Genomic DNA, 7,031 nt, shown 5'->3' with positions numbered 1-7,031 from the left:
GGCGCCAGGGCAGGGCGCGCCGCTGGGGGTCGCGCCGGGCTCCTTGGGGAGGGGAGAAAGCATCAGCGCATTAGTAGGAACGGACGGAACAGCCCTTACGGTGTCCCCGGGGAGGTTTGGGCAGGTCACCACTCCTCGGTTTATTTCTTGTCTCTAAAATGAGTTAGCTCCACCACACTTACCTTAACCTGACGCACCCACCTGATCCCGCAAAAGCCCCTTCCAGGCACAAGAGTGGCTCATACTTCCTTCTCTGGTGCGTCCAGGGCCCCCGCCACCCGCTGCCACAGCGCTTTCCGAGGGGCCCGTGTATCCTCCAGCTCAAATCCACCTCCACCAGTACCAGCCCGCTTTAAAAGGGAAACTGAGGCCTGGAGAAGGGAGAGTGGCTGTGCGGTGACACCCAGTGAGGCAGGAGCGGGAGGCAACTAGTATTCCCTGGGCAGGGCTCCGGCGAAGCCACGGAGGCTACTCCAGGTGGGTCAGAGGCTGCGCGCCTCCTGAGCGCTCCGGGGACCCGGCTGCACGTAGGGACCACAGACTGTGCACCCACCAGCCTGGGGCGCAAACCCTCTGAGACTTACCAAGACCCCCCCTCCCCCCTAAGCCAGGAGAATGCGAGTCCGACGATGGGCGCTCACTCCCGCGACACAAACCCATCACGAGCACACAGAGACACGCACACTCCCACGCTCAGCAGAGAAAATGAACCCATCGCACGCGCAAACCCGCACAAAGTCTGTAACGCCCATGGACGCTGGCTCCAACGAATACCATACACCCTCGCAAATGCACGCCGGGGACACAGTGTGCCACACGTCCTGCTCTCACTCACCCGCTCACTCAGCAACACTAGCAGCGTCACTGGCTCACACTCCACAAACACGCGGGCTGCGTCCTCCTCCACAGAGTCTCAGCCCCTCCATCATCCCCCCTGGAGCAAGGGCCCGGGGCCCCCAAACTCTCCTTTCCTCTCTGCACTCCCCGCGCCATTCCAAAGCTCCCGGGATTCGAGCGTCGCTGGGACCCCAGCCTCGGATCTCAGGCCCTGGCGCCCGCCCCCTCCCCGGGTCACGGGCCGCGCCCCCTCTCACCTCGCCGCTGCGGCTGCAGCTCGCGGCGCGCACCGCTCCGCGCGCCTCCACTGGCGCCGCAGCCCCCGCAGCCGCCGCTGCCGCCGCGTCCTGCGGGGCGGCATCCCGGGAGGGGGCGGGGCCCCGACCTGCCAGACAGCCGCTCCAGCCACTGGCTAGCTGCGGCTGCCTCGCGGAGACCAATCGCGGCGCGAGGGCGGGGCCTCCTTGCCTGGGGGGCCTGGGCAGGGCCCGGCGCGGGGCTGGGCGGAGGGTTTGACAGGCGGCGGCTGCCGGAGCCCTGCGCTGCCCGCTGCCCTCCGGCCGCCTCGCCGGGCAGGGCGGCGCCGCAGGAGGGAGAGGCTGGGCTCTGTCGTCCGAGCTGGACTGGCCGGGCGGCGGAGTGCACTGGGCGTCAGGAGAGCCAGGCTGTGTCCCCGCCTGTCCCAGCGACTGAGGCAGGACCCTTCCCTCCTCCGAGGTCAGTTTTCTCCTCACCAAATGGGACCGGCGAAACCTACACGCGGAGGTAACAGATGTGAAAAGTGCTTTAAAAGTTTTCTTGCAGGATCCAAGCGGCTCGCTTGCACGCATTTCATAAGCCAGTCAGCGGCAACCTTGGGACGCAAACTCAGGGATCTCAGTCCACTTTTCTTAACGTTTTCGTTTCTGTGGTGTTTTTCACCCTAGAGTCCAGGCTAGAGGGTCTCAAACTCCAAAGTTAAAAGACAAACAAAAACAGGAGCGCCTGGCTGGCACGGTCAGTACAGCATGTGACTCTTGATCTCAGAATGGTGAGTTCCAGCCCCACTTTGGGCGTAGAGCTTACTTAAAAAAATTAGAAAGGTAAAGATGTTTGTTTAAAAAACAAAAAAAAAAAGACAAACAGAAACAGATGCCCAGGTCAATATTTTCTTTTTCAAAACACAATGTTTATTTATTTGTTTTGAGAGAGAGAGAGAGCAGGAACAGGGAGAATCCCAAGCAGGCTCTGTGCAGTCAGCACAGACCTGGAGGCAGCACTCAGTCCCACGAACCTCCAGATCATGACCTAAGCCAAAATCAAGAGTGGGTGGCTCAACCGACTAAGCCATCAGGTGCCTCGATATTTTCTAATTAAATCTGTAAATCTGTCTGGGGACAGAGCCCCAGCGCCCAGATTTTTAGCAAGCTCCCAGATCTTCACAGACTTGTAAAGGCTTAGACGCATTCCTCTAAGTCCCTTCCGGGCCTGGAACCCGGTTCGCCTGCATTCCGGGCTCCTCACAGACAGTAGTGTCTCAGGGATCCCTGTCCAATGTATAGAAAGAACACCGCACAAACAGGACTTCAGGGTGACCGGTAGCAGTGGCTCAGTTCCCTTCTCTGAATTTCAGTTTCCTCCTGTACAAAACCGGGCTGTTCAGCTGGACTGGACTATTTGCCAGGGCTACTGGAAGGGCCCAGTGGGGCCCCTGAGGTGGTCTCTGCATTTCTTCTCAGTCCACCCCCTCTGCACTGTTTGCTAGGGACCTAGGCAGGCTTCAAGGGACCTGTCTGGCTTCACACTCTCTGAAGGGAGTGGTCTGACCTCTTTGGCCCTGCTCTCAAGTTGAAAAATATATATGGAACCCCTCCCTATGACACAAGTCAGGTCTTACAATAGAGGATTCTGCACAGAGTAAGAGACCTCAAGCAGCATCCCTGGAATCTTGGGAAACCAGGATTTTAGAATCCTAGAATTCCAAAATCTGATTTTCCTGTAATTGACTAAATATAGCATCTTACAATTAGAGAGCAATAGCGCTAAGAAGGACCTTGGAGATTTAGTTAGACCCACCCCCACATTCAAAGGAGAGAGGATTGACTGGGTGTGGCACCAGCATCCAGCCTTCCTCACTTCCATGCCAGCCAGTTGCCTCTATTAGGTATAGGATGTCAACCAACCTGTCTGTGACACATAGGTCAAGGGCCAAGGGTTGTATAGGGCATCTCAAGGTGTTGCCTTTGTCCAGGGATTTGGAGTCAGGGATTGTTGCTAGTTGGGATTGTCCCAAGTAAGCTCCATGCTCAGTGTGGAGCCTGACGCGGAGCTTGATCTCACCACCTTGGGATCATGACCTGTGCTGAAATCAAGAGTTGGACGCTCAACTGACTGAGCCACCCAGGCGTCCCAAAGATGCTCTTTTTTAGAACAAAGAAAACCCCCTGAAGAATCCTAATATGGAACACAGTCATAAAGGACCAATAAAGATGTTCTAGATAAAATCTCAAATATGATTAGGGAGAATAAGAACCAACTGAAAGTAGGAATAGGAAGGAACTTTCTTAACTAGAAAAAGGGCATCTACAAAAACAAAACCTACCATCACACATTTACACTATACTTAGTGGTAAAAGATGAATGATTTTCCCCTAAGATTAAGAACAAATAAGGATATCTGCTTTCACTATTCCTATTCAGCAATCACACTGGAGGTCCTAAGCAAGTGCAGTAAGGCAAGGGGAAAAAAAATTGACACACGCAAGTTGGAAAGTAAGAACTAATATTCTCTATTGGCAGGCAACATTATCATCAATGTATAAAATCCCATGGAAACTATCCCAAAAACCCTCCTAGAGCTAATAAATGATGAGTTTATCAAGGTTGCAGGATACAAGGTTAATATAGAAAAATCCATCACGTTTATATATACTAGCAATAAACCACTAGAAATTTTTTTTTAATTTTGCCCATTCTCTTTTCCCCATCTTCCGATGTCACCATAACAGTGCGCATGAACATCCTGGCAGATGCTCTCAAGAGCATTAATGTGACAGGAGAGACAAACGCCAGGGCCTTATTAGGCCATGCTCCAAAGTCATCATCCGGTTTCTAACTGTGATGATGGAGCACGGTTACATTGGCAAATTGGAAATCACTGATGATCACAGAGCTGGGAAAATTGTTGTGAACCTCACAGGCAGGTTAAACAAGTGTGGAGTGATCAGCCCCAGGTTTGCTGTACAACTTAAAGATCTAGAAAAATGGCAGAATAATCTGTTCCCGTGTCACCAGCTTGGTTTCATTGTACTGACAACCTCAGCTGGCATCATGAACCATGAAGAAGCAAGATGAAAACACACAGGAGGGGAAAAAAATCCTGGGATTTTTTTTCTAGGGATGGAATACATACATGCAAATAAAATGCCTCAATGGACAAAAAAAAAAAAAAAAAAAAAAAAAAAAAAACCTCAGTTGGTTGAGCGTCCAGCTTTGGCTCAGGTCATGATCTCAGTTGGTGAGTTCAAGCCCTGCGTCAGGCTCTGTGCTGACAGCTCAGAGCCTGGAGCATACTTCAGATTCTGTGTGTGTGTGGGTGTGGGTGTGGGTGTCTGCCCCTTACAGGCTCATGCTCTGTCTCTCTCTCCTTCAAAAATAAGTAAACAGTAAAAAAATTTTTTTAAAAAGATATAGTCAGATATAAATCTAACAAATAAGTGCAGAATATATATGCTGAAAACTACAAAACTCTGATTAAAGAAATCAAAGTAGATCTAAGTAAACAAAAGAGGTATACTTTATTCATCATTTGGAAGATTAAATATTATTAAGATGTCCATTCTCCCTAGATTAATCTATAAATTCAGCACAACTTCAATCAAAATGCCAGCAGGAGTTTGTTGTTGTTGTTGTTGTTGTTGTTGTTGTTTTTAATAGAAAGCAACAAGCTGGTTTGAAAAACCTACTTGGAAAGCCAAAGGAATTAGAATGGCCACAGTTATGAAAAAGAAAAAGATGAAGGACTCACTACCTGATTTTAAAACTCAACATAAAGCTATAATAATCAAGACAGTGTGACAATAAATTATATTTTAAAAAATCAAGGCAGTGTGATACTGGCAAAAGGATATTCACATAGATTAATGGAACAGAATATTCCATATTCTATGGAACCCACATATGGCGAAGAGATTTTGTCAAAAGTACAAAACAATTGAGTGGAGAAAGGACAGTCTTTCAACAAATAGTGCTGGAGCACCTGAATATACATATACAAAAAAAAAAAACCTCAGCCTATACATCACACGCTATAAAAGATTAACTCAAAATGGATCAAAATGCAAAGCTGCAACTTCTGGAAGAAAATAGAGAAGAAAATACTTGTGACTTCAGATTAGGTGAAGAGTAATTAGATATGATGCCAAAAGCACAATCCATAAAGTAAAAAATGTTAAATTGGACTTGATAAAAAATTAAAATTTTTGCTCTTCAAAAGCCACTATTAAGAGAATGAAAGGACAAGCCACAAACAGGGAGAAAATATTTGCAAATCATATATCCAACTAATGACTTGCATTCAGAATTTCTGAAGAACTCTTACAACTTAAGAAAAAGAAAACAACCAACGGTTTTAAATGGGCAAAAGATCTGAACAGATACTTCACCAAAGAAAATATGCAAAATAAGTACATAAAAAGATGTTCATCATCATTAGTCATGAGGGAATGCAAATGATAAACACACTGCAATACCATTACACATCTATTAGAATGGTTATAATTTTAAATTTAAAAATAAAATTTTAAAAATATCAAACGCTGGCAAGGATGTGAAGCAAGTGAAACTCACATAAATTGCTGGTAGAAATGCAAAAAGGCACAACCACTTTGGAAAAGTTTGATATTTTCTTACAAAGTTAAACATAATACTTGCCATACAACTCATACAAGCCAGCAACCTCCTTCCCGGTATGAAATGAAAATCTAGGTTTACACAAAAACCTGTACACAAAGGTTTTTTAGGAACATTGTTTGTAATCCTCAAAAATAGAAAACCAAATGTTCCTCAACTGCAGAGCAGATAAACCATGGTAAATGCACAGAATGAAATACTATTCAACAGTAACATAAAGTTGATTATTGACATACATAACAACATGGATGAATCAGATGTATCATGCTGAGTAAAAGAAGCCAGACTCAGGGTGCCTAGGGTGGCTCAGTAGGTTGAAGCTGACTCTTGATTTTGGCTCAGGTCATGATCCAGACTCACGGTTCATGAGTTCCAGCCCTGCATCAGGCTCTGCACTGACAGTGAGGAGCCTGCTTGGGATTCTCTCTCTCTCTCCTCCCTCTCTCTGCCTCTCCCCCACTCATTCCCCGCCCCACACTCTCAAAATGAATAAATAAACCTTAAAAAAAAAAAAAAAAAAAGAAGAAGCCAGACTCAAAAAACTACATACTGTATGATTCCATTGATGTAACATTCTGGAAAAGGCAAAATTATAAAGAACAGATCAACAATTTCCAGGAGTTAAGGGTTAGAAAAGATCTGACTACAAGAAATGAGGCAATTTGGGGGAGGAAGGGCCACGATAGAACTGTTCTGTGTCTTGATTGTGGCAGTGTTTACACGACTCTATGCATTTATCAAAGCCCTTAGATCTGTACACAGTGAATTTTACTGTATGTAAATTAAAAACAGAGTCAAGTTGGTTATTCCTAAAAGTGGAGTCTCTTCTAAATGACGCCTTAGGCTCATCAAACTCTCTCTACAAATAGAAACTGATAAATGGCTTGAGAAGTCAAGTTTCTCCCCACCCCCTCCTTCTCCTTTCTCCTCTCCTCCTGTTTTCTCTTACATGAATGATGGCACCATCAAGCTGGGATCCTAGGGGTTATCCCAGGCTCCTTCTCTCCCTCCACCCACATCTAGACTCCAAGGCCTGTAATTCCTACCTCCCCTGTACTTCCTGTAAGTGCTCCTTCTCTCCATCTCCACACTGTGGCCTTCACCAGGCCTCATCATCTCTAGTCTGTATCACTGGACCAGCTTCCCATCTGGGTCTCCTGCCTGGCCTCTGCAATCCAACCTCCTCCCTGCAGCCAGAGTGGTCTTTCTAAATTACTAATCCCACCATGTTGCTCTCCTGGCTGAAAGCCTTCTGAGTGTCCCCAGCTCTTTGGGGGCAGGAATTGTTCTATGTGCCACTCTAG

The 7,031-nt window shown here is 47.1% G+C and overlaps 1 pseudogene; it reads left to right on the top strand.

Annotated features, from left to right (window-relative positions):
* Nucleotides 1-3,823: 3,823 nt before the first annotated feature.
* Nucleotides 3,824-7,031, top strand: LOC124514353 (40S ribosomal protein S15a-like; annotated as a pseudogene).

The sequence above is a fragment of the Lynx rufus genome, unplaced genomic scaffold (genome assembly GCF_022079265.1).
Source record: "Lynx rufus isolate CCGP_SWC_20201006 ecotype Redwood Valley unplaced genomic scaffold, mLynRuf1.p SCAF_2, whole genome shotgun sequence".
Lineage (NCBI taxonomy): Eukaryota > Metazoa > Chordata > Mammalia > Carnivora > Felidae > Lynx > Lynx rufus.
This window is presented reverse-complemented; position numbering and strand designations above follow the sequence as displayed.